Source organism: Eublepharis macularius, chromosome 8 (genome assembly GCF_028583425.1).
Source record: "Eublepharis macularius isolate TG4126 chromosome 8, MPM_Emac_v1.0, whole genome shotgun sequence".
Lineage (NCBI taxonomy): Eukaryota > Metazoa > Chordata > Lepidosauria > Squamata > Eublepharidae > Eublepharis > Eublepharis macularius.
In genome coordinates this window covers 1,978,483-2,006,116 of record NC_072797.1, presented here as the reverse complement: position 1 = coordinate 2,006,116, position 27,634 = coordinate 1,978,483, and the positions used below count along the sequence as shown (strand labels likewise).

General features: G+C 49.2%; 1 protein-coding gene across 3 annotated transcripts in view; it reads left to right on the top strand.

Annotated features, from left to right (window-relative positions):
• CNTFR (ciliary neurotrophic factor receptor) overlaps window positions 1-27,634 on the top strand; it is a 379,352-nt gene that overhangs the window by 146,945 nt on the left and 204,773 nt on the right. The window contains exon 1 of one of the 3 annotated variants that reach the window (XM_054986877.1): window positions 21,988-22,057. The exons of the other annotated variants lie outside the window; for them this stretch is intronic. The gene's annotated coding sequence lies outside the window, so the exon portion shown is untranslated. Of the gene's footprint in view, window positions 1-21,987; window positions 22,058-27,634 lie in introns of those variants that run through there. 3 annotated transcript variants of the gene reach the window in all.

Here is a 27,634-nt window from a genome sequence, read left to right as displayed (position 1 = left end):
GAACTGATTGCGCCACGGAGACTCACGGGGAGGGTGAATGTGATGATGCACAGCGTGGTAGTGGAACGAACCCGACTGCCATGACTGCGCAAACTAAGCGGATGGTGAGTGCGTGTGGATTTGGCCCATGTGTCTCTGAAATATTTGGCGCTGAGAACTTGTGGGTGCTCGCAGCTTTTAGCGCAAGCAACTCCCTCCCTCTCTTTGTCTTCAGTGGCGTGCAGAAAGCTCAACAGAGAGGCAGGATCTCCTCTTGTGAGGCTTTGGAGATACAAGCAGCGCACTTCTTCTCTTGGCTTCTAACTTTACTCAATGGCCAGTGCAGAGTGAAAAAAAAATCCCCCTTTCCCCGAGGTCTGGGAGCCAAAATGAGGGCCAAATCAGACAGCTGCTGTGTCCAGAGCGCCCATATTTTTTAAAAAACCACTTCTGAGGCACACCTGGTCCAGTGTGTCTGTGAAGTGAGTTTTAAAAATTCTGAGAACTTGGGACAGAAAATTCTCAGTGCATATCTGGTTTGGCCTTGGTGGGCTAGATTCCTCATGGCTAGCATGAACCAGAGAGGCGTCCTCTCTTTCTCGGTGATGTGTGATTGTTTGGTGGAGAATTCACAATTAAAACTTTAAGTTCTAGTAACGTTCACTATCCCTGGTAGGGTTGCCACGTCTAGGTTGGGAAATTCTTAGAGATTTTGGGGGTGGAGCCTGGAAAGAGTGGACTTTGGGAAGGGGAGGGGCCTCAATGGGGTATAATGCCATTGAGTCTACCCTTCAAAGCAGCCATTTTCTCCAGGGGAACTTGTCTCTGTGGCCTGGAGATCAATTGTAATTCCAGGAGATCTCCAGCTACCACCTGGAGGCTGGCAACCTTAATCCCCGAGATGGATCCATGGATTTATTTGGGGGGTGTTACCTTTGGTGTGATTTCATTTAAGATAACTATTCTCTTGTAGTTGACGTTAGAAAAAAAATAGGAAACATGACTTATTGTATTTATCAATTGACAGGGGTGTTTTTAGTCAAGTATTTATAAATTTGAAGGGATTTTTTAATAATGCAATTCAATAGGGGAAAAAGTGTAAAACTTTATTGATTTTTATCATGTAATTTATGCAAGCATGTGGGCTGGCACTTAAGGCGATCGATGTCTGTTATTAATGGGGCCTGAGATAATTTTTGTTTCTTTCTCTGAAAGGATTTCGTGGTGAGCTTCCACTGTGAGATTATTGATGGAAGCGTGGAATTTATTTTGCAAATTCAATGTTTCACACACCAGGAGAAAAATCTTCACAACCTGTGACTCAGGAAAAGAACAGAGAGAGGACTTGCTTTTTAGTTTCCTTTTTTTGGAAGTCTACACTGTTTGATCAAAATAAGTATATTTTTTCCGCAAGCCCAATAAACATATCCAGTGTGATGCATTGGTTAGAGTGTTGGACGTGGATATGGGAGGCTGCGGTTAAAATCTTCGCTCTGCCATGGAAGTTCTCTGGATGACCTAGGGCCAGGAACGTACTCTCAGCATAACCTACCTGATAGGTCATAGATCCAGAGGAGTTAGCTGTGCTGGTCTGTAGTCACAAAATAGTAAAGAGTCCAGTAGCACCTTTAAGACTAACCAACTGTATTGTAGCATAAGCTTTCGAGAACCACAGCTCTCTTCATCAGATGCATCTGACGAAGAGAGCTGTGGTTCTCAAAAGCTTATGCTACAATACAATTGGTTAGTCTTAAAGGTGCTACTGGACTCTTTACTACCTAACAGGGTTGTTGTGAGGAGAAAATGGAAGAGAAGAGAATAATGTAAACTTCTTTGGGTTTCCGCTGGCAAGAAAAGCAGGGTATAAACTAACACATCTGTGTATACACAGTAAATAAATAAGTACAGCATACGCAGGAACATAATCAATTCTAGGACTAACATGGAGCACAGGTGGTACATAGGAGTACATACTTAAAGCAACAAATAATATGCAAGGCAATATAGTGATGAAGTCTATGGTCCCTGACTCATTAGCGAAGCATCTGAGGCCCCATCCTTCCCATTAGAGTAAAAAGCCTGTTTGAATAGTTTGGTTTTGCATCGTTTACGGAAAGCCAGGAGAGTGGGGGCTCTTCCGACTTCCTCAGGCAGGTCATTCCACAGGGTAGGGGCCAGCACAGAGGAAGCCCGTGTACGGGCTGCTGCTGACTTCACCACCTGTGTGCAGCCTGGCACCTGCAGGAGACCCTGTTCAGATGAGAGAAGCTGCCCTGGAGGAACATAGGGAGGGAGGCGGTCCTGTAGGTATGCTGGACCAAAGCCATGAAGAGTTTTGTATGTGATACCCAATACCTTGAACTGAGCAGAGTAACTGATAGGTAGCCAGTGGGATGTAGGATGGGAGTGATGCTCCTGCTCGCTTCCAATAACAGTCGAGCTGCAGCATTTTGCACCAATTGGAGCCTCCTAGTTAACTTAGATGGGAGACTGATGTATAGAGCATTACAACAGTCAAGTTTTGATGTTACCATAGCATGGATCCAGGTGGCCAGGTCAGCCGTGTCAAGTTAAGAAGCCATTTTCCAGGCTAGGGAGAGGTCGTAGAAGTGTTTTTGCAGCTGCCTTAGCTTGTTTTTCTAGTAGTAGCGCTGGATCCAGTATAACCCCATGGCTCTTAACCGAGTCTGCAGGGGTCAGACAAACTCCATCGAAAGTGGGGAGTACAATGTCCTTCAAGATCTCTGCTTTCCCAACCAGCATCACTTCGGCCTTGTCTGGGTCTTAAAACTTAATTTTTCAAGGTGAGTAGCAGAAATCAGAAATGCAGCCAATTTCCCAGCAACCTTCAAGGCCCAACCAGATGTGTGCCGGGAGGTCCGTGTCTGAAGTGCCCACCTTTTTTTGAAAATCAATTCTTAGGCAGTTTTCAGTTTCAAAAAAAATCACTGGGTGTGCCGGCTGTGGAACGCTCAGCGTGCAGCTCAGCCTTCCAACGGGGCACCTCACCATCCCCTCTGAAGCCCAGCTGGTCTAGAGAGGCATCCCGAGGGGGAAATCCAGATTGCCAAACCACTGAGCTACAAGACCAGTTTGGCTTGGGGCTGTGCCACCTGGAAGCCCACAAGCGTCAGCCTTTTGCATGTGTGCATAGCGCATGCACATACGCAAATGGCCATGTTCTCAGTGTCGCTTCCATAAAATCCAAAGGGCACATCAAGGTGCCTTGCCATATCTTGACACTCGAACACCTTGGAAAGTCCGTTCACAGCCCGCCCTGAGCCAGTGTTCCTGTCCTAGGCAAATCTCCTTTTGGAACTTATCATGTTTTCCACGGCAGTGATAACGCCGACGCTTCTCACCCCGTGGCAGATGGCGTGATGGTATTTTACATACAGAGATCTGGTCCCTGTTGTTCCCAGTCTTCCTGTTTCACACTATTAAAGTGCTGCTGGGGGAAATGGAGATTACACGTGCCCCCCCCCTTAAAAAAAAAAAAGCCCTGAGCTGTGAAGTACAAAAACGCAGCGCTAAATCTGGCACTCCTGCCATGGCAGAGCCGACCTTGGAAAACTGATCTAGGGAGGTCATCTTGCTCTGCTCTGGCCCAGTGTACAGAGTCCCCATCCTGGGTCCGCAGAGGCTGCTGCCTCCCGTTGCCAGCTGCACAATCTTTCCCAGGACCTTTTGACCACGGATGCCCGAGACAGAGATGTGAACGGACAGGAAAAGAAACATTCAAAAGAAACCCATACGCACACGCTTCCCCCCTTATTTTCTTTTGCAGTGGAAAAATTAGAAATTTGAGGGAGCTCTGCAAAGAAAAACCTCCTCTAAAATATTTTCTCCTTTGGAATCAGTGAAATGCTTTTTAAGGCAAGGTTTTACTCATTCAAACTATATCTAATGAAGATTTTTATATAAAACAATTCACAGAATTTGATAACAACAGTTCTGCTTCAGTATTTTTCCTACTCTGTATTGGATTCTCTCTAATACTATGTCTTTTAAATTGGTATCTATTTATCCTATGGCATTGTTTAGGGAAATGTCCTTGATACTGTATTGAAATGTCCTTGACACTGATTGCACTAATCTCATACTGTGTAATCCGCCTTGAGTCTCGGTGAGAAAGGTGGACTATAAATGACATAAATAAATAAGAAAGAAATAAGCGGCCGGGGGTCCACTAGCCTTGAAACCGCCTTGGTCGTTTCGGCCTTCCTTGCCGCCTGTGTCCTGTGAATCTGGTCTGCTGTTCCGGGTGCCTTTGCTATGTGAGGTTAGGTCGGTTGCTTCTAGGATCAGGGCCTTTTGCGCAGCTCCCTCTGGGCTGTGGCTGGACTCCTTCCTGCAGGGGCACAAGAAGGGGCTTCCTTTTTTGGGAGACTTTCGACCGTTGATTTGAGAAATGGATTGTTTACACGCGCCATCCCTCGTGTGCCAACCATGTTCTTCCACTCTCTGCACTAGATAAACAGAACAGCTCCAAAGGACATAAATCTGACATTAGGAAAATGTTCAGAAGGCAATGGGGGAACCTTTTAACCTCCCAGGACATGCCGTGGCTGATATTAAAGGTTATTGCGCTCCTTCAAAGGAACTTCGTAGGTAGAATCCAGCCAGAAAGAATCAAATTGTAGACGATGTGCGCTCTCCCCACTCACCCCGCAGCCCAGGGCTTAGCAGGGATATGGGATTCTTGACTTACTCTGTAGGTCAGTGATTACGTCTCACATCTCCTGCCCCTTACAGATGTTAGTTTGTTCCTCTGTCTCCTTTCATCCTGCATTAGATTTGATGCTTCGATCCTTTGATTTGATCCTTTGCTGTTGTCCCTTGGATCTGACTCGCAGCCGGTCATCTGATTGATCTTTTCGTGGGACCTTGTTTTAACACCCTCTCCTCATTTCTGCTGGATTTTTAACCCGTCCTAAATGGCTGTGAGCTGCTCTGCATCTGGGGAAGTGAGTCCTGACTCACAAAAGCTCCTGCGGCAATGTATTTTGTTAGTCTTTAAAGTGCCTCTGGACACCTGTGTAAGGTTGCCCCAGAGAGATGAACGCGGCTACACCTCTGGAATTGACTTGCCCTCGGGACTTCGCTCTGCGTTTTGGCTGTTGCTTGTTTTTAACCTTTGCCGTTTTTGAAATTGAAATGGCCTGTTTCCATTTCTACATGAATAGCCTTGAGCTGTGTCAGAGACAAGGACTTTAATTGGTTATCTCCCTCTCCCCCTTGTTTAGAATTTTTTTAAAAGTAAAAAGATTTTTTTCAAAAGGAGGTTAAAATGTGAGGCTCTTAGTTTATTCCTTGGGGGGTCATCCAAAATGGTTGGATTCCATCCCATCTTCTTACTCCAGTTCTGCTGTCTGCGGACCACACAGTTTCTCGTGCTTCCTGAATCCTCCCCCCCCCCCAATACACACGCACACACACACAGACACACACACGATAAATGGAGCAGAGTTTCCATGTCCTAATCTTCCTGGCCCATTGGAAAACCAAGTTCCATCTGAACTGATTTCTGTGCCAAATTCTCCTAATTTATTGCATTTAGAGGATTTTGGATTGCTGAGGGCAGAATGATTACAGCACCTCTGCTTGAGAACCTGCACCCAGCAAATAAGCAGTTGAGTGTGAACAGCCGAGTCCTCTGCGACGAGAGACGTCTTCATCCTGGGTTGGTAATGGCGTGTTTGAGTTTGATTGCTGTGCGGGAGTCCAGATTCCCAGAGAAGGCATTCCTTATTTTCTTTCCATGAGTGTTCCTTAACTTTTGAATAATTCCTCCAGGAGGGGCAGAGGAAGTCTCCTAACAGATATGAAATGTGAATAAGATGAAAAGGGCAATGGGAGGAGAGAGACAGCAAAGTCTGTGCTGGGAAAGTCTTGCACAGCCCTGCCTGGGGGGAGCGGGGGGGTGAGAATTTCTGAAGTCAGGGAGACATTAGGGGGCTGGAAAGGCTGCTCGAGTTGCGGGGCTGTTTCTTGCATCCAGCCAAGCCTTGCGCACACTCGAGGCTGTTCCCATCATCATAACAGCACTGGTTCGGAGCCTGCTCCATTTTAGGTCTCAGGGCAGGGAACTTGGTTGTGAATTCATCCTCTGCCCCATCCGCCTCTAATTTTAGCCTGCTTGTGGGTCTTGTATAGGGAAAAGGTGGGCTAGAAGTAGCTCCAGCTTAAGTAATTGCTCCCATTTGACAGAGTAAGCGACTGAGGCCATGTAAGAGTGGGCTAGGATGGCCTCTGTTTTTTCCCCAAGGGCTGAAGTGGGCTTTGCCCCCACGATCCGCCGCCCTCCACTGTGCCAGGCTAAAGACAGATGACTGGGGAATTCTCAGACTGTGCTGGTCTTTGTAGTGCAGAACTCATTTGACTAGTTCAGACTACATGTTGTAGGGCAAACCATGTGTGGCTTCATGAGCGGATGCTCCATAGAAACACAGAGGTGGAATGACCCCCAGGGGCCATCTAGTCCAACCCTGGGAACAATGCAGGAAATTCACAGCTTTCTCCCGCTCTCCCCCCCACCCCGCCCCAGCAGCCCCTGCTCTATGCTCAGAAGGCAGAAAGCCTCCGGGATCCCCAGCTAATCTGGCTGGAAGGAAAATTCCTTCCTGACTCCAAAGGTGGCAATTGGCATTACTCTGGGCATGTAAGAAAGGGCCGTGAGAGCCCAGCGCGGGCTCATCCCTTCCTGCCCTCCCTCTCCCAGACTTGCATACATTCATATTGAGTCACAGAAGCAGCATTGCTGTCAGTCGGCCATCCAGCCCCTTCTTAAATACCTCCAAGGAAGGAGAGCCCACCACCTCCCGAGGAAGCCTGTTGCACTCAGGAACTGCTCTAACTACGATGGTGGTTGTGGGTTTTCCAGGCTGTATTGCCGTGGTCTTGGCATTGTAGTTCCTGACATTTCGCCAGCAGCTGTGCCAGCCACAGCTGCTGGCGAAACGTCAGGAACTACAATGCCAATACCACGGCAATACAGCCCGGAAAACCCACAACAACCATCGTTCTCCGGCCGTGAAAGCCTTCGACAATACATTGCTCTAACTACCTTCATTTCTCTGGAAGTCAAACTGCCTTCAAATTTCTGAAAAGGAATATAAGTTTCTATTGTATTTATTGAAATATTGTTGGAAGCCACCCTGAGCCTCCTTGTGGGAAGGGCAAGGTATAAGTCAAATAAATTAATAAATAAATAAGTCTCCCTCCAACCTATGGCCCAGAATGTGTCATGCCTGGCCATATAAAATGCAGAAGAGTGCCCCAGGCCTGTGAAAGTCAAAGCAGGAGACTTCCCCCCCGCCCCCTCCCTTTATCTGGTGGAAAATGTGACATGTTCACACCTGGCTCTGGATAGAATTGATGTTAGAAGGTTCTGGAACAGGAGGAGCTCAGCAGGTGTTGAGTTTGCAAGAGAGCCCTCCTGCTGAGAATGGAAGAATAAAATGACAGGGCTTAGCAGCGGAAGCCGGCAGAATCTGCAGAACGGCTGACTCGCTAATAGACTTCTTCTGAACTCCGCCTGCCTCCGGTCGCTGCATCCCGTCTCACCAACAATGTGCCACAGGGGGGGAGTTTGAAGTGCTTCTGTAAAGCAGTTTGGCCTGATATTTTTCGTACCCATGCTTGAGTTTGCCTCGGGTGAACGCAGAATAATAGGGACCCCTACCGCACAGACCTGTTAGTGAGGGCAAGCACAGTGCTGACTGTAAAGCACTTCAGAAATTTAAATTGCTTTGTAAATTTGGTAAATAGAAGCTACAGGGATATGGGAAGGATTATAGAACTGGACACAAAAGTCTGATAGGTAAAGCCTGTCAGGTGTTGGTGAGATGTGGTAGAGGCAAGGGAGGAATAGTCAGTGGTAGGCCATCTTCTTTGCAGGCCAAAGTTCCCCCCGAATCTCTGGCATCTTGGATCAAAGGGAACGTAGCTAGTGAAGGTGGGTTGAAGACCTCTCTGTGAGATGCTTAGATCAGCAGGAAAACACCTAATGGTGGTCCCCGGACCTAGAGAGGCTCAGCTGGCCTCGACCAGGGCCAGGACCTTTTCATTCCTGGCTCCAACCTCCAACATCCGGGTCCACCAAGATTGTATATCTTTTCAACGGGCCTGTAAGACAGACATGTTCTGCCAGGCATCTGGTTGAAATCAGCCTAAGGTTTCCTTGGAAATGCCTCTCAACCGGTCTCCTGGCCGGGGGGGGGGGCGCTATAACCCCCTGCCCCGTCATATGCGAAGTTGCAGTAGAAATCCTCAGTTGTACCCCCTCTCCCCCCTCTTTGTTTATACTGTGCTGAGAAGAGTGGATGAGGCTGCCATCTTGGGTTTGATTGTTCATATTGTTGGTTTTGATTTTAATGTATTTTAAATGTTATTAAATGTTTTATCTTTGTATGATTACACTGTGATAGCCAGCCCTGAGCCCGCTTGCAGGGAGGGAGGGCTATAAATTGTTGTTGTAGTAGTAGTTGTTAATAACAATAACAATAAGTGCCTGGAATATGCTGGGCAGAAAGTGTAAACAGTTGGCCCTGGCCTCTGCCATATAAAAAATCACAGGGTCCCTGGATTAATGCAGCCTGATCTGTAGTAGGAGAATTCCAGCCAGCTTTGCTGAGTCCCACCCGGGAGAATAGCAAAGACTAGGATGCCTACATTTCCCATCAAAACTTGAGGGAAGCTGACAAATGTCCAATCTGTGCCTTTCGTCACTTGTAGTTCTGCTCTGAGTCGTGAATGGAATGCTCATGCAAATGCACTGGAGTGATTAGTTTCTGGCCCCTCCAGCTGCGAGTGTGCAGCTGTGACAAGAAAGGCCTCGCTGAGTCACCCCACTTAGCACATTCCGATGCCCTCCTTCCATGATTAAATCCCCACCCCAAGATTGAAAGCCATCAATCTGCACTGATAAGTTTCTAAATTCTCTCTGGGAAAATGAGATCAAGATCTAAATTCATCAACTCCACTCTTGGAATATTAATTATCAAACTGCTTCTTTGCGAAGCACCAAGAGATATGCTGCATTTCTTTTGTCACACCCCAGCAGCACTGATCAAAGGTAATAAAACCTTTGTCATTCCCAGGAGATGACCTTTACGGTCTTTGTTCCAATGGCTATGGGGCTCCCCAGCCTTGGGACATGTTTTGCCCTATACAAACCAGAGCTTTGCCCCATTCAAATTGTACACACTTACCCAAGCGTAGTACCCTCAGAGTCTCTCTCTCTGAGCCCTCCTCCCTGGCCGAAGATGCAGAATGTTTGAAGCTCTCTTCCTCCATGGACTACTCTGCATCCCACTTCCTGGATAGGTAACTATAACCCAAATACTTCACTCTATTCCAACCTCTGGCTAATTTCCTAGGACTGTGTGCTTGTGCAAACCATTCATTACGTGTGTGTGTGTATTTTCTCCTTTAAATAAAAATCCTCTTTAATTCAAGAACACAAAGCCTTGTCAGTTTCCTTGGGGAGGGGAGCCCGTAAACATTGGTAGGGCATCCCATTGTTACCCCTCTCACATAGCCTTTCTCCGTGCCGCTAATTCTCCCTACTTGCAAGGAGTCCCATCCAGGTAACAAAAGGTCTAACGCACTGACTGTAAAGGGCAGCTTTGTATGTGCTTCCAGGCTTTCGGCCATCCCACAAGCAATTTGCACAGCCTCTTCCGTTTTCAACTTAGCCTATGTTTTGGCTGCCTTCTCAGCCCTAAGGATTCTGGGCTGGCTTGCATAAGACTAGATCTAAACAACTCAAACACTCTCATTAAAACAGAAGCAAGAAAAAAAAACCCAGAGCAATCAAACAAACATATAAAAAGCATTTGCAGCGGATTAAAATACATTTTAAAGGAATTGCCTAACCCATATCACTAGATATTATGTATTGAGGCCATGTGCTTGGGAACGGCAAGAATGTGCATCACAGAAGCAAAGATATAGTTCAAGGATGGGTGTATTGGCTAAGAGCCAAAAAGATGCAAAATTCGTAATTGCTATTTTTAAATAGACTCTGTTAAGATAAAAAGTAGCCAGAATGAACTAACAATTTTAATACATTTTAAAAAGAGATTCAAGTAGAGATAACTTTGTATGATATTTGAAATTATAAGATAATTAGCCAAGAACGTTCACCCTTACGAAGTGGAACAGCTAGCTAGTACTAAGAAACGGTTTTAAAAACCTATAAACATGGGAAGCTGAATTGATTGTGAGTGTCATCTTAGAAGGGGCTCCTCGCTTGCTTATCTTTGGGTAAGATGTTTTTATGGACTCGTAATTGCTCTGGTTTAATTTTCAGTGTAACAGTAATGGATAGTACAACTTTCTGAGTTACTCAGTGTTAAAAATGCAATATAGTTATGCTGTGATATAGGATTAAAATGGAAGCAGAGGTTCTCTAATAGTATCACATCTGTACTGTACTTATAACAAGCCTAAAACATCATTGAGGTGTACCTCTTGCCAGGAATCTGATACAGGAAAGCTAACTAGACTTGTAGGGTTTCTTCAGTGCACATTTATGTTTTACACACACTCTGTCTCTCACTCACTCACTCACTCACTCACTCACTCACTTGGCAGCCCAAGTTTTGCAGCCCAGGGCTGGAGTCCTGCCGGTTCCAGCTCCTGAGCCTTCTCCACCCTGTCTCCTGCCTCCGACTCCCTCTTTGGCCCAGCAATCGACCGCTGGAACTCTGTACAAGTTCATTAAAGTTCTACTATCATCTGCTCATTAATTTATTTTGCATTTTGCGATTGTGTGGGAGGAGATCGATAACGAAGGAGAGCGTCCCAGTTATTAATTTACAAATAAACATTGCTGCAGCTGATGGGAAGCAAGAGGAATGTCAATTTTCCATGGCGGCATTATTAAAGGTGGCCTTCAAAGAGGTTTTTTTTTTTAATTTAGCATATCAAGGTCACCAGAGATGGTTTGTTGCTTGGTTGGTGTGTGTGTGTGTGTGAGGAGGTTGCATTGATTCCCTGTTTGAGAGCCGGGTGCACATGGAAACTGAAGGGCAAGGGAATGAGAATCTTACTGCCTCTCTGGAAAGAAGCTGCCCCGTCTGTCAGGGTTACCAGAGCTGGACCCAGCTTTCCACTCTGGGATTTTTCTGGCTTTGTGGCCCAGACTAGCATGCCCTTGTGGAGAGTGAGGCTGGCTTGAATTGTTTCAGAGGCACATGGGGGAACCAACGCCTGGACTTCCATCCAAGATAAGATTCGGATCATAATAGTAAACAGAGATAGTTGAAAATTTTCTTCCCTGCAGGGGTTTGTTATCACGCAGCTAGTACGTGCTACAAGGCGGGCACGCTGAAAGATTCCACTGGTTTCCCTGTGAAGATGAACTTACGTGGTTTCCCTGTTGCTGGTGAGCCTACAAATAAATTGCACCTGTAACAGGGCTTCCGTATGGCACGTTTTCCCTGCTGTTTCCCTGTCCCAGGTCCCCAGTAGTGGCCACCCTGCTCTGGGCCTTTGACAAGAAAAAAGTCAGCCCTAGAATATTGTTATATATACTGTGACACGGAGAGATCTCTGTCTTTTGGTGCTACACCTCTGAAGATGCCAGCCACAGCTGCTGGCGAAACATCAGGAACTACAATGCCAAGACCACGGCAATACAGCCCGGAGAACCCACAACAACCATCGCTCTCCGGCCGTGAAAGCCTTCGACAATACACAGAATATTGTTATATTGATATAATGTTGTAATAATAAGTGTAACGTGTTTTCTGAATTCCCGGCTTTCATTTTTACAAAAATCAGTCTCTAGCTCTTTCCATTATTGAGAGGCAGCCCTTCACCTTACGTCTCCGTAGCAGAAGGAGGCTAGAGACTTAATTACACATTTTGTTGTAATGGCATGTTGATATAATGACATTCTAGTGTTGATTTTAAAAAGATAAAAAGCCCCCGTGGTGGGGGAGAAAATGGCTGCCTCAGGGACAGCCTCGAGAAAAATGGCTGCTGTATAAGCGAGACGGGGAAAATCCAAACCTTTCACTCACCTGGCAGCCATCCAGGCTTCACTACGACCTTTCCCAAAACTTTGCAGCCAAGCAGGTTTGAGAACGATCAAAGAAAAGCCAAGGAGACCCTGGGAGGTGCCCAAATGCTGTGGGGTAAGCAGGGGAAAAAGTTGAATCTGGGGCAGATAACTAGGGTTGCCAGCCGGGGGAGGGGCACCTGGCATTTACCAGGGGGTGGCATGCCCGCCGCCCGGTGCGATGTGTCACTGCGCAATGGTCCAGGAGGTTTTTTGCTTCTCAAGTCCATTCCCCAGGCTTCCCCCGCCCCGCTGTCCAGGTGAGTGGCTTCCTGGGGGCAGAGGCCGGGAGAGCGGGACTAGCCGCCGTACAGAGAACGCCTGTGGAAATGGCCTCCATGTGGCCACCCTCAGCAACAGGATGCTCGCTCGTTCTACCAAGTATATTCAAATTCACGCACTGAGAGGACTTTTTGCGAAACCTCTGCAGCAGCGCAGGTCAAAGCTACGGTCTTGCGGAGGTTTTGCAAGCCAGCAGGCTGTGAGCTGTGAAGAAGAGGCTCTTCCTTTGGTCCGGCCCTCGTGGCCTTGGGACTGAAGCCGTTTCACTTAATTTCTGGCAACCTTCCTTGGGAAACTGCAGCAACAAAGAGGACATTTCAGAATAGGGGGAAAGGGAGATGAGGCAGCGGGTCAGGTGTTGTCTTGAGAGGGAGGGACTGACCAGTGCGCACATGTGCCTGTTGCCTGGAATCTGCAGGGTGTGTGGCATCTGGCTGTAGGCTGTCCGTATTGAGGGCCACGTCATCTTTCCACGCTCAGAGCCCCCCTCAATCTTATCACATCTTATACAGGGCAGAGCTTGCAGTCCCCGCTTCTTCTGTATATTCTGTACTTGAGTCAAACTTTTAAAATCACAATTTAACTCTCCCCAATGTGGCAGCAGTCCCAGGAGCTGGAAATGCTTTCCAAACGGACTGCCCTGCTGTTTGCAAGCTCCGCCGTTAATCCCCAGATTTGGATGGAGCTTCTAAATGTTATAAGTAAAATCCTCCAGAAAGGCCTGGCCGTTTTTTAGGGAGTGGACATTTTTACTGCTGCTGTTGGGGTGCCCTGTGATGAAAACAGGGCAGCCTCCGAGGCTGCTGAGCGAGGGGTGGCGATAAAGAATGAAAATGAGGGAGGGCAGGAGCAGAAGTGGCTCCATCAGCCTTTGCTCCTTTGGTCCCAGGTCCTTTCTGGCTCTACGGTTCCCTTCCAAGGAGGGTGGGAAGATGAGCCAGGCCACCCCAACTCTCCAGTTTGCCCACGTACTGGGGAATCTACTCCTTCCTGCCCACCTTCTTCTGTTCCCAGAGGCTGACACAACAGAGAAGAAATCATGAAATCAACATGGAACCTCGCTTTGCAAGCTCTTCATCATGGGAAAAGTTATTACTATGTTCCCACGTCCTAAGTGCAGGGTCTGCGGTGGCAAAAAAGGCCAATTCAATCCTGGGTTGTATCAAAGGGGCCATAGCGTTGAAATTGCAAGAGGTCATAGCCCCTCTCTATACTGCCTTGGTCAGGCCGCTCCTGGAGTATTGTGTGCCGTTCTGGAGGCCTCACTACAAAAAGGATGTGGACAAAATCGAGAGGGTGCAGAGGAGAGCGACGAGGATGATCAGGGGTCCGGAGACTGAGCCCTGCGAGGAAAGGCTGAGGGCCTTGGGAATGTTTCGTTTGGAGAAGAGGAGGTTGAGGGGGGACATGATTGCTCTCTTTAAATATTTGAAAGGCTGTCATTTGGAGGAGGGCAGGGAGCTGTTCCAGTTGGCAGCAGAGGGTAAGAGGCGAAGCAATGGGCTAAAACTACATGCAGAAAGGTACCGGCTGGATATTAGGAAAAACTTTTTCATGGTCAGAGTAGTCCAAAGGTGGAATCAGCTGCCTAGGGAGGTGGTGAGCTCCCCCTCACTGGCAGTTTTCAGGAAGAGGCTGGACGAATATTTGTCAGAGATGCTTTAGGCTGATCCTGCACTGGGGAGGGGGTTGGACTAGATGGTCTGTATGGCCCCTTCCAACTCTATGATTCTATGAATTCTATAATGCATGCTCTCATTCAGCATTTCAAAAGTGCAGGGAGAGGAATCATTCCCAGTGGTGCATCATGAGTGCATGAAGCTGCTGTTGATCATGAGCGAGGCCACTGGTCTTTCTAGCCCCCATGGCCCCCTCAGATTGACAGCCGTCCTCCAAGGACTCAAGCAGAGTCTTTTCCAGCCATGCTGTCTGGGACCTGGGACTTGCCATGTACAAAGTGTGTACTCTGCCACGGATCAGTGAGATGCAAAGAGAGGTTTTGTTGTCTGGCCTTCGTGAAGGATAGAGTGCTCGTGGTTGCATTGGAACAGTGGTAATTTGGTGTGAGGGTGGCTGCAAGGAAGAACCAGCCCTCACCCGGATGTCAAGCCAATTCTGAGCCCTGGATTCCAGAGGGGAGTGGGCCGGGCCGTGTGCAGAGAGTGCACGTTTCACCCCCAGCTCAAGGAGTTCCTCATTGCAGCTGAGCAGCCGCTAAGTTTCAGCCGTTTTTCATGTGCTTTGCAGAAAGGAGGCATTTTGCATCTCTGCAGAGCCTTGAGAAGGCTGTTGCTGTCACCCTTGAAGCTGAATTCTGGCATGTGGATGGAAAAGCGAAATAAGAGGAGGGAGCGGAGGTAGGGATGCCACGTCCCTCTCCCCTCCTGCCAGGAGGGAAGGGTACCTGGCACTTGCCTCGTGTCGGGCATGGGGTTCTTCTTCCCTAAACCAGTCCCAAATGAAGTGCAGGAATGCTCCTGCAGCTGGCGTGAGGACGTCACCTCCGGAAGTGACATTGCCGCGCCCAGAGGGAGCGCGCACATGGCGCATGTTCCCTCGGTGCCTGCCAGTGGCAGGCAACCTCCAGAGGGCTTGCTACCTCTCACCGATCTCTGGGCGATCAGTGGGCTAGGAGGCAAAGCCCTGGGAGTTCGCCCACCACCGGCAGGCACCTGGGTAGCCTAGGCAGAGGTCTGTGTGCATCCAGGAAAGAGACAGCGACATGAACATGGCGTTTTGCCGTGGAGCATGAGCTGATGGGCCTGCCCTGCTGAGCTCGTTCCTTGTGAGGCAGTGCAGAATGTGTGCAGGGAAAGTGCGCTCGAGGGCCTGGCCTGCCAAGCCTGGGCAGCCTTTGATCTGCATTCCCCCCTGAGTGCCTGCCCTGGGCCAGACGAGTGGTGCTCAAGGGCTCTCCAGGCAGTAATGATCCTCTCTGGGCCTCGGAGCTCCGAGCTTAGAGTGCGGCACTTTCTGTGGTAAGGAGCTAATGGTCCGCTTAGGGGGGGGGCGGTGAGAGGGTGGGCCTTGGAGCTGGGTTGAGGTTAACACTCACCAAGAGGCACTTCAGTCCAGCACGCAGCAGGTGGCCGCTGGATCCGTCCTGGAGCAATTAGATCAAACCTCCCAGAGGCTGACCTTCCCTTGGAAATGGTGGGGGGCGTCCTCTGTCCTGTGAGCAGCAGCCTCCCCCCTCCCCCAGTCTCATGCTGCTGGAAATGACTTCTCCTCCTCCTCCCTTGTGCCCAATTCCTCCCCTGCCCAGCTCCCACATCTTTATGGGTTCCACCTTTGAGCTTTGACTCTTAAAAGTTCACACTTCGGAAATCTACTTGGTCTGTAAGGTGCTATTGGATCCCGATCTTGCTCTTTGACTGCAGATCAATACAGCTACCCGCTTGAAACTTATTTCTCTGTTACCTTCCACCAATGTTAACGTTTAAACTGTGTGCTTCTTGGGGCAGGAACTGGTCCGTTTCACTTTTGCTGCCCCTGCAAAACGTCCCACTCTGTGAGCAAGAGAGAGTCCTGTTAGAAGTAAGTCCAGCTGTGACGAGCAAGTCTGCAGCGTCTGGTTATCATGCGGGCAACAAGCACAAAGCTGCTTGCTGCCCTCTGAACATTGTCTCCTGTCCTGGCCAGGAATCTGCATCCTGGGGTTTGGCCTGAAAAGGAAGACCCTGCGTGGCCCTTCTGCGTGTTTTGCAGGCATCAAGCAGTGCCCCCAGCCCTTTCTGCCCTTCTGCTATACGTGAAGTTGGGCCATAGAATAGATTTTGGACTTTGCTGCTTCCGAGACGTGACTAGGTGTGCTGTGGGCATCTTGGGAGTGGAGTGGATGGCTTGGCACTGCCGTGTCTCTTCTCGGTCTAAGCAGCTCTCCGTAGGCCCAGCCTTTTGGTTGGCCTGCCTTTCCTTCCTCTCCGCTCCCAGCCAGCTTCCACGAGGACTTGGAATGCTGCCCTGGTGTGGCGCCATGTGCACCAGGATTTTGGGCATGTCTCTGTGTGCATGTGTGTGTGCGTGCACGCAGAGGCCTCCTAGCAGAACACTAGATCCAGCCATGAGCTTCAGTGCGCAGTTTAAATTGTGCCCTGGAGGCTCTTGGGAAAGGATCAGCCCTGGAGGCCCTCCTGAACCCTTTCCGCCATGGAAGAAAACATCTTGCAATCCCATCACCCTGTTTGTCGCTGGCTTCCTATAAGACAAAGACATGCAATTTTTGAGTGGAACTCCCACCCTTAAACTCTCCCGGTTGGCCTGAATTCCTGCTGATCTGAGACTTTGTGGAGTTCTGTGCCTGAGCGAACCTCGTTCAGCAGCAGGCAAAAGGGTAAAAGTTTTCGCTCTGGAACAAGGTGATGTTTGCCAGAAAAGCCCGAGTTTTATTTGACACAGAGCAGCTTCCAGAGCAAGATGTCATACTTTGTACAGACCCCTGAACTGGGCAAGACTTTAGGAAGGAACACTCTTGTGCCAGCGGGGAGGGTGTGGGGGCATGACAGAAGTTTTCCATCTTTTGTTTCGAGAACTCTCTTTGAGACCACAGCTCGGCTAGCGAGGACTTGCTCGACTGTGACCTCTGGCTACCCTTGGCGAGTCCCTTTTGTCTCGTTAAACCCCCAAATTTTCCACTACTTAAAATGAAACTGGCCAAAGGAAAATGTTGAGCTGGATCTTGGGAGAAAGCAGCCTGGAAATGAGGGTCTGCAGAGCGTGTGATGGACCCTGCAGAACAGGGAAGGGGACCTGCGGGCTCCAGAGATCCCACCGTGCTCGTGAGTCATTTTTCAGCCTCATCGGCTGCTCAGCCTTTGGGGTGAAGGTGGTGGTGGGACCCTCCACGAAAATCAAAGAGTAAAGAGTCCAGTAGCACTTCTGAGACTAACCAACTTTATTGTAGCATAAGCTTTCGAGAACCACAACTCTCTTCATCATGTCATGCATCTGACGAAGAGAGCTGTGGTTCTCGAAAGCTTATGCCACAATAAAGTTGGTTAGTCTTAAAAGTGCTACTGGACTCTTTACTATTTTGCAGCTATAGACTAACATGGCAAACTCCTCTAATCTATGACCAAGAAAATCAAGCTTGTCTTTAAAAAATTAACAGCACGAGTGCTGCTCGCCTGGGGCGATATCAGTCCCCTTTCAGGGGCTGGCACTCCCCAAAACGTACTTGCCAAGTCAGAAAACCTCATTTCTAGCAGCTGGGCTAAATTGGCCCCTTCCTCCTTCATGGAGAGCTCCTTTTCTGATTGGTTCCCAGGAAGGCAGCGTAGCTCAGAGGTCAAGCTAACCCCTCTGGCTGCCTTTGGGGGCTCTGACATAGATGGGGCCAAAGGGGACGGCAAGACGGGGTTAGGCAAAGGCTACCCGGATGACATCTGAAGGGCTAGTTAAAGAACCAGGGCTGATAAGGCAGCACCCCAGGTGAGCATGGGAAGTTTTGAAGGCTTCTGCTGGGATCAGCCCACTCATGGGGCTGGTGGGGGCTTTTCATCTTCGGATTCCAAGCCTGGGAAGTGTTGGTTAAAGCAGGAATGTGACTTCACAAAGTCCACCTTCCAAAGCTGCCATTTTCTCCAGGGTTTCTGACCTCTGTGATTAGGGGGTCCATTGTAATTCTGGGGGAATTCCGGGCTCCACGTGGAGCTGGTTACCCAGTCTGTGAATGCCTGGGTACAGGTTCTGGTAGAATTCGCTCGCTGCCCGCTTAACACAACTTCCTATTACACTCTGACTTTTAAAAAATACTCGCTGTTACTCATTTTTTTTTCTTTTGTCTAATGAAACCTAAAAGTGAACAAGGCATTCCAGGGTAAAAGCCTGAAAGAAGAACTGTGTCATGTAATTTGCAGAAAAATCCTGAAATGTTTTTGTTAAGGCTTAATTTAGAAACTATAAATGTAAGGGATAGAACTTTATTATGGTACATGATTATAGCGGCAAGATTGCTGTATGCACAATATTGGAAACAAGACAAGATACCAGAAGTTGATGAGTGGATACAAAAACTTTTGTATATCGTAGAAATGGACAAATTAACTAGAAAGTTAAAAGAACAAAGTTCAAATGATTTTCTGACGGATTGGAGAAAACTGAAAGACTATCTGGAAAAGAATTGGGGTGTAAAAGACCAGTTGTGGTCTATGGATAATTTTTGATGAGTGTTATGTAATTGGTTGAATTTAGTATTGATTGTAACTTTACCTTTGAAGATTATGGAAAATAATAGAATTAGAGGGAACAATGTATGAATTATAGGGAATAAGTGCTGTTGGAGGTCTGACGGGGGGGGGGAGGGAAAGGGTGGGTTGGGGATAAATTTGTACTCAATAGGAGAAGGAATAGTGAAATGTATATTTTTGTTTTATGTTTGTTCTCAGCCTATCCAATAAAAAGTTTCTTTTAAAAAAAAAGAACTGTGTAGTGACGGTGTAATGCTAAACAAATGCCCTCTCTTCTGAGGCTGTTGGCATCACTGAATGCAGAAGGGTATAAACTCTGTTTAGGATTGCACTATGATTTATTCACATTTGTCGAAACCCTGTTTTTCATTGGCACGAATACAACTATTATTCAGAAAACTTTTGGATTTTAGGTGCTGTTGATAAACACTGAGGTATGGTGTAGTGGCTAGCTGTAGTGTCAGACAAGGATCTGAGAGACACAGGTTCGAATCTCCACTCTTCCATGGAAGCCTGCTAGGTGGCCTTGGGCCGGTCATGCATCCTCAGCCAAACCTACTTCACAGGGTTGTTGTAAGGGGAAAATGGAGAATAATATAAGCTGCTTTGGGTCCCCATTGGGGACAAAAGCAGGGAATAAATGAAGTAAAGTACATGTAAAAACATTAACTATTAGCAATTGATGAGTAGCTTCCAAAAGTGGAAGGCAGTAGAAAAAGAGGAAGACCGAAAACGAGGTGGCTGGACTCAACCAAAGAAGCCGCGGCCTCCGGCTTGCAAGATCTGAGCAAGTCTGTGAATGAGAGGATATTTTGCATTCATAGGACCGCCATAAATTGGAAGCAAGTCGACAGCACATAACACACACACAGCTTCCTTACTGTTCTAAATAAAATAAATGCTTTAAAAATATTTGGTTTTTTGACAAACCGGTGAGTTGGCCAAATGTTTTTTGACCAAATGCCCAGTCTTAATTTGAAATCTCAGTGTGTGTGTTTTGGGCGGTTGCTCTGCATTTTACTGAATCTTGAACTTCCCGGTGAGTATTGCTACCACTCGGGTCTCCTAATAGCCCTGAGTATTGGGAACCCAAATAATTCTAAAACCAACCTGTCCCTTAGATGCCCACAGTGAAAACATTCCTGTTTCCACTGGTATTTTGAGTTGAACTCCTAACTCCTAACTACTGCTGCAGTGATACAAGGGCCGTCGTCACACGGGCCCTTATTTCGTCAGTTTTGCACTAGAAATTGTTTCTTCTGTTATCGTTATTAGAACTGATTCTCCCATCTTTTGATGACTGCTTGTACTTCCAGTCAGTCACATTAAAAGGGGAAAGCGCAATTCGACAGTCAGTCAAAGTGCCTCCGGAAACGGGGCCCTAAAAATCCCGCCCCCTTTTTTTAAAAAAAAATTCTGCATATTTGCGTTATATCACTCTTCTATTATACCAGTGTTGTGCTGGGCCAACCCAAAAGCCAACCGTGATAGGTAGCAGAGGTTTCCCGCCCATGGCAGAATAGCGCTATAGTGTTATAGCGCTATAAGGCTGACTTAAAAAAAAATACTTTGAGGCTTAATTGCGGGTCGCGCTGGGGCTTGTGGGGCAGGAGAATCAGTGTTAGGTGAGACAGATGCTCGGGGAAAGTGAGCGTTTTGGTGTTGCAAAGCGTTCATAGTCGATCCAGGGCATTCACATGGAAGTGGATAAAGACGACATAAAGAGCCACAAAGCATGAATTGGGGAGAATGGCGAAATCGCAAGAGAGCCGGAATAAGGTGAGCATTCAGCGGGAGATGGCGCTAGTTTGGCGCTAAATTTATGGCCGTGTGACGACGGCCAAGTTTTACCTGCCCTTGCCTTGCTTTTATTTGATTGTAACATGCTATTTCGGTGGATTTATTGGGATTTTTTTTACTGACTTCTCTTAATGCTTAGGTGCTGCTTTTGAGAGCCTTTTGGACATCCAGCAATGTAGAAATAAGTTAAATACATTTAATTTATTTTGCACCATTTGGATACTGTGGGCTGGTAACCAAGGAACGATCTTTCTTGATATTGTGGCTGAGCTGTAGCAGAGTGTTTGGGTCGTCTCGTTCACACCAGGTGATCTGGCTGCAGATGCAACAATAACGCAAGACCTTAAGGGTTTGGGGTGCGTTGTCCCTGTGCAGCCAAATGAGGCGAGAGAATCCTGAGGTGGCAGAATAAGTGATACGACTTCAAACTGTCGGTGGGAGTGCATGTTTTTAACACTTCCCTGCAACCAAGAAAAGTGGCATGTGAGGGAGAAGGGTTTGAACCTGTGCTAGTTTTCCACTTGCGGGGCATTCCTCGTGCAAGGGGACGTTGGCGGTCCCTCCTGGGCAGTCTTCTGTGGCCCAGCCCCCTCCCCCATCTAGACTGTCTGCCTCGCTCCGTTCTGCAGCGTGTGCCTTTGAATCATCCTTCTGCTTTGGTGTGTTCAGTGAGCCTGGAACCGCATCCTTGCGTGCCAAATGTGCCTTTGTTTACACTTGATGTTGCAACTTGTGGGTCCGTCTGTCTCGGAGCGCCACAGCCATTTTGCTTATTGATTTGCCCTTGTTTCACCCTGCTCTTCTGACTCGAAACAGGACTCAAGGTGGCTTCTGTAAAAATCACAGCAGGATTTTTAAAGACCCTAATAAAATGCCACCGATAAAGCCTGTGCTAATAAACCAGGAGCAGCGATCTCATGGTGCTGGCTAGCAGCGCCTTCAGAAGCGTTCCAGATGGCAAACGAGGCGCCCTGTTCAGCCTTCCGAAGGCCACCGGATAGCGGCTCCTGAGGCAAGACGTTCCACCCGGCAGCTGCCGTCGCTGCGCAATTGCCACTTCTTTCAACAGGCCAAGGCACATGAGGCCAGCAGCAGTCGACGCATGAGGGGAAGTTCGGATGCGCCAGGCAACCTGCCGTTAGCGGATGTCCAGACTGTGCCGGGATTTCAAGGCCAGCTCTTGTTCTTCCGTGATGAAGTTTTGCTTGTAAACTTTGAGAAATCTCTTATCAATAGTCAACAAACAGACTTTGCTAATTTACTAGTATTTTTCAGAACAGGGCTTGGCGGCGCGAAGGGCCATCTCAACTCCCCTCTGTCTGGAGATCAGGGGGCGGGGCCACCGGCCATGTGACCATTTTCAAGAGGTGCCGGAACTCCTTTCCCCCGCATTCCCCCGGAAAAAAAGCCCTGATGCAGAATAACTGGGGCGGTTGCGACTGTTGGTACCTGGGTTTTCATAGGGGGAGAGAGGTGTTGCTCACCAACTTGGCCTGCCTTGTGGGCATAGGCAGGCTGCTGGCCTTGCTACTGTCTCCTCTCTGCCCAGCCCTTCCTTTGAGCTCATCTGACCTCTCCCAGACAACTGGGCTGCCCTGGGAAATTAGAAGGATGGAGAGTCTGTTTGTGTCCTGAAAGGACTATCTGCTCTGGAGGAAAGACAGAGCAAGACCCAAGTCAGCACTCTGGCAAGGGAACCTGTGCTGACCGGTGGAGCTTTTTGGAGAACAAATTCTTGGTGAGAGTAATGGATCTGTGGCTAGGCTCTTTTGCTGAGTTCTCTGCTCAATCTCAGTCTTGGTTCTGTCTGTCTGTCTGTCTGTCTGTCTGTCTGTCTGTCTGTCTGTCTCTCTCTCTCTCTCTCTCTCTCTCTCTCATAGCAGAGAGTTTTCGCAAGTCTGCCTTCTCTTCTTGATGGGTTGTAATGGGCTTTTCCCCCTGTTGCACATGCCTAGGCTCACTTGCTTGAGTAATCTCTTCTGTGTTTTGAGTGTCTTTCCAAGTAGGTGCCCCAAACTAATCTTGCTCTTCTTTGCCCAGCACTGCAGTCGCTCGGGGTGGCCCAGTTTCAGGGCATGTGCGACGTTGGAAATGGCACCTGAGTGCAGCCCCCCAGTGGCATAGGGTGCAGCCCAGAACCCTCTTTCCCCCCAAAAGATAATGGTTCACCGTGGGGTAAATTATTGATTCATTTTGCCTTCACTGCATGATGTTTTAGAATGAAAAATTAGTCTATGGGGTATACAACTAACTTCGGGGTGGGGGGAGATGTTTGCCTTCCTTGGGGGCGGACCTGTGTACAGATATCTGTATTGGAGAAAGCAGTGTCTGGTATACAAAAAGAAGAGAAGACGACCATCCAGGGGGAAGCAGGGGCAAGTTAGTTAGGGCAGCACCTTTCCTTCTAATGAGAGTCATTTCTGTGTCTGGCTTCCAGATTGGTACTCTTAGGGGCCGTATTCTCCCTTAAAAAAAATCTTCTCTTCTGTTTGTACACCAGATATTTTCTCCAACAATCTGTTTGCATTCAAGCAGGATTTAGGGAATTTTCTGCTGTGCAATTTTTCTGATGTAAAATGTGCAGAGGGCTTTGGGTGAGGAGGAGTTGCTTGTTGTTTTACTGGGACTGTCCAGGAAAATATTCCTTAGCACAGGCTGAATTGGGGATCACTGGCACCAAACCAGGAAACTCTTGGCTGCATCCATGCATTGTTGGATGTTGTGTGTGAACAATCAGTCACAACTGGATTTCCCTATGTGGGCAAGAGAATTCCCAGCTGCTGCTGATTGCTACAGCAGAGTGACAGCACAACAGCCGTTGAGGGTGGTGTGTGTTTGCACTGGGGGATAGCCATGGCCAAACGCATGGAGGCATTTTCGCTGCTTATGGATAGCCAGGGTCTTGTTTGGTCAAATGTCTGTACAAAAATATTGCGGTGTCTGAGGGCACCCCCAGAGGGAGTCTGTGTGGGTGCTTCCCTGGCACGGCAGTGCTCCCCAGTGGGGTTGCTGCCTGACTAATAGAAATAACAGGCTAAGAAAGCATGCCAAGAACTGACTCCCGAGGCTGGTCGGCCAGGAATGCCCAGGCAGATAGTTGACCAGGATTGTGGGGAAGAAGAGTGGAAAAGTCCAGGGGAGAGTGAGAGGCCAGGTGGGGGGCAGATGAGAGGCAACTCTGCGCCCCTTGAAATGGCATGGAGAGGGGCAGGAGGAGGGAAAGTGAGGGAGAGCAGGGGAGAACCCAAAGGTGGCGTCTCCGAGACGAGGACTGCAGATTGATCTGGCAACTCCGGTGGGAGTCTTCGATCCGTGCTGTGGTGCCATCCATCCGGAAGTTTAGCACACCAGCACCAGAGGCAGAATTTGGCCCCGTTTAATGAGGCAGTGTGAGCTCCACCCCCCCCCCCCAAAATCAATTGTGGCAACAGCAGGCTAAGTGAAAAAGTGCCCGCCAGCCTCTCCGCGGTGCTTCAGGACTTGAAACTTGAGAAATTTCACATTCCGTAACCCGCACTGAAGCAAAACAGGTTTCTTGTGAAAGCAGCAGTATCAAAGACGGAGAAAGTTTTTCTTGGAGTGGGGGGAGGAGGAGGTGGGCTGCGATGTGATTTATTCCCTCTCTGGAAAGCCAAAATCCCCACAGGAAGCTTTGTCTGCTTTCTGCAATGGTGACATTTCGCCTTCTAAACTTCTCCTTCTTGGCTCGCACGTTTCCTTCTGTGGAGTCCTAAAACAGCACTGAATATCCTTGCGCTTGGGCAGCAGGAGCAGGTAATTGAGGCCCACATCTGCTTGCAATCTGGGAAGAAGAAGGGGTGCTTTGCCTCGGCGGTTTGTGCGGAGATAGCAAAGCCTTATGAATGTGGAGGTGGTGGCCGCCGGGAGGCTATCTTAGGCGCCTGACCGGCAGAAAGTAAACGGGCCGTGCTCAGCCTGGGGAAGTTGGGCGGGATGGAGGGGAACCGTTTTCCAAACAGAGCTGCCAGAACAAGTGTTAGCCCTCCACAAAGACCACGCTGGAGCGAGCACTGCTCAGGGTGTGTGAACCGTCCGGCTGGAACATCATCAAATCAGACTGCAGTCCTGCACACACTTACTTGGAAGTAAGCCCCACTGACGCAGGGGAACCTACTCTTCATACACACGCCTAGAATAGAGGCCAGAGTGCTACAGTGTCTAGCTCAGACCATTCGGTGCCCTTCAGCAGTGTAGTGTCTGGCCTTATCAGGTTTGCTCTCGCTTTGTGACGCTGAACACGACACGAGTGAAAAGTGGCTGTGGAAGGCCAGGCAGGTTCTCATGAAACAGGCTCTGCTTCCCAAGTCAGGAGATACAGAGAGGGATGAGGGAGAGGCTGCTGAGTTCCTGAGCTTGGGAGGGGGGGGAGGCTTTGCATGCCTAGAGGCCCGGCTTGTATGTACACCCGTGGGCAGCTCGTGGCAGGAGGGGGAAGGAAGGGGGACAGGGTCCCAAGTGGAAAAGTGTATTGTGCGACAGGTTTAATTTTTTAAAAAATCAGTGTTAATCCAGTGTGAAAATGTGCCCATGCGCTCCATCTCAAGATGTTTTGTGCATCCAGCAGCAGATGTGGGATAGAACGCCGCTGGCCTCGGTGTCGTTTCTGCATAAGAAAAAGTGCTCCTTGGGTAGTTGAAAACAAACCAATGGGGCAGGTCAGAGAGTTGAATCCCCCTGAGGGAACAGTCCCCCCGCCCCGCAAGCTGTCGCCTGCCTGTGAGCCTCGCATTGCCTTGAGACCCCGTGCCAAGTCCACTGCAGCAGGAAGGAGCCCTTCTCATTGGCACGGTGGCATGTACACCCCAGATGATGTGTAGCCTCACTGTGGTGGGGACAGGTGGCACACTGCCCCATTGCGGGGAGAAGCGCTCCAGCGGACATGGGCAGCTCTGGCAGAGGGCCCGTCGCCTACCCGCTTCCTGCCTTTGCTGATTGCCAAGAAAGACCCTTCCGTGCGCCTCACTCTGGGACCTGCACTCCAGGAATTCCGTGGACCTCGCTGAGGCTCCTGCAGAGACCTCGGCGGCAGGAAGATGGATTGCCGAGCACAGCGGAGCCAGGAAAGAGGGGGAGAGAGAAGCGCTTGGGGGGGGGGTGCGCTTGCAGCATCTTCCGTCAGGCAGCTCGAGAGGGATGGGCCCACCGGGAGGAAGGGCCGGTGCTTTGACTCATCGGCAGCGCTCATCCCGTCATTTGTTTTGCTGCTTCACATGGCTCCGTTGGGTGGGGGGACAGCTGTGAAGCCTGCAGCTGGCTGTGTAGTGCTTGCTTTGGGCCTGGTCAGATCACTTAGGTGCTGGGTTCAAGTACATTGGGGAGGGGGATTTCCGGCATTATAATACAAGGGTCCATTTGACACACACACCCATTCTTTGTCACACACCCCTCCCTTTTTTGCAGTAGCATCAACTAGAAATGAGCATCCACTGGGACTTCCGCAGAAGGTGTCCTCATGGAACGTGCAAGGGAGATGGGCTGGGGGGCATTTGGCCCTCCAGTGTCATCAGTGAAGCAGATTTGTAGACCCCCCAAGGGACTTCTGCTAGTGGTAGCAGCATACTGCACAACTGCCTAGTTCGCCCCATTTTAATGCTTAGCTGTATTCAAAATTAAGACTCGTTTTGGGCTCAGAATGTGAAACGGGGGCATGAAAACACGCCCTCCAGCCACAGCAGCATCAGTGGCAAGCAGAACGGGCATCCCTACACCACTGTTCCTGTGCCACTTGTTGTTGCCACCCCCTTCACACACACACACACACACACACACACACACACACACACACACACACACACAGATACAACATGATTGTGATGGGACCCCTTTTCGTTTCCCCTCTCTTTCCCTTTTCCTGCCAAGCCAGTCAATTAGGCGTTCACCTTTATTGCATGGGGCAGGGGGGGGGGAATCCCTGTGTGGAAGCAGCTCAGGTTCTGCCTGCATGCCGTCTCTCTTCACCAGGCCTCGTGCCGAGTGCTAGCTGCTGTCCAAAGCCTCGTGCAGAAGAAACTCTTTAGTGCTGACCTCTTGCTCTTCCTGACAGCCATCAAATGCTACTGCTTTTCAAATGGGTACAGAGTTTACAAGACAGACCCATCTGGCCCGTTTGTAAGGTAATCAGTCTGTCTTGTTCCTCCTTCTGTGGACCCTGCTTAGGGTCAGAACAGGCCCACGGAAGCACTGTTTCGAACAATGCATTCTGAATCTGTGGAATTCACTGCCGCTAGGGGTGATGAGAGCCGCTGGGTTATATGGCCAGGAAAACAGTAGCCATCCATCCATGACTGTCAGCTGTGATAGCTGAGAAAGGAACCAGGTAAGGTCAGAGTTCAAATCCCTGCTCTGTCCAGCTGTGGGGCCAGTCATTTTCTGTCTGTCTAACCTTCCTCACAGGATTGTTGTGAGCATAAAATGGGAGAAGGACACTTCAGTAGGCTGCCTTGGGGAAGGGAGGGATAAAAAGAGACTCCGTGATCAGGGGTGGTATATCTCTTAGTAGCAGAGATTGCGGGGAGGGGGGGAGGTCTGGTTGTGGCCTGAGCATCTTGGTTGGTGTGGCAAAGCTTCCTTGTGCTTCGGGCCCTGTCCTGCTCCTGGAAATCGGTCCTCACATTCTCACCTGCGGAGCTGCGCAGGGTGGAGGGCGTCTCCAGAGGTGGCGCTCTGGGCAGCGATGGAGCGGTGGGGAGAGTTCGGCATTCTTCTTTCAGAAGGAGCGGCAAGACATGAGCAGCAGCTTCAGTCTGGGGAGGGATATAGTCTGAAGAGAAAATGACAAATCTGGTGGCGGCTGTCGGCCCGGCTGTTCCCGCCTGCGCTGATGAGGCAGGCAGGTGACTTTTCAGGCGAGAGATCCATCAGCCTCGCCTGAGCAGAAGCCATCCTTCTGGCGGGAGTCACTTTTCTCTTATCACTCCGCTTGACAGGGACTTTTGTCTCCGTTGCTGAGAGGGAGAGGGGGGGAGAGAGAAGACACTGTGGAAGACATTTCTGGCGCAGGGAGATCCGGGCGATGTTTTCGGAGAGGCTTGTTTGTCCTTACATCTTGGGCTTGCCTTTCTGTCTCCTCCTCAGTTTCTTGCATTGCACAAAACATCTTTCCAGAGATCCAAATTAAACATGGCATTGGCAAGGCAAAAGCATTCCCTGAGGGACTTGGCATGTGCCTAGTTTGAACTGGGTTGCTGGGGCAGCTTGCCTTGTTGCTGTTTTGGGCGGGCAGCAGACCCGCTTCAATGAGGGATCGTCCACCTGTAAGGTCAATTGTGGGGGGGGGGGGGCGGTTTGTTGCCTT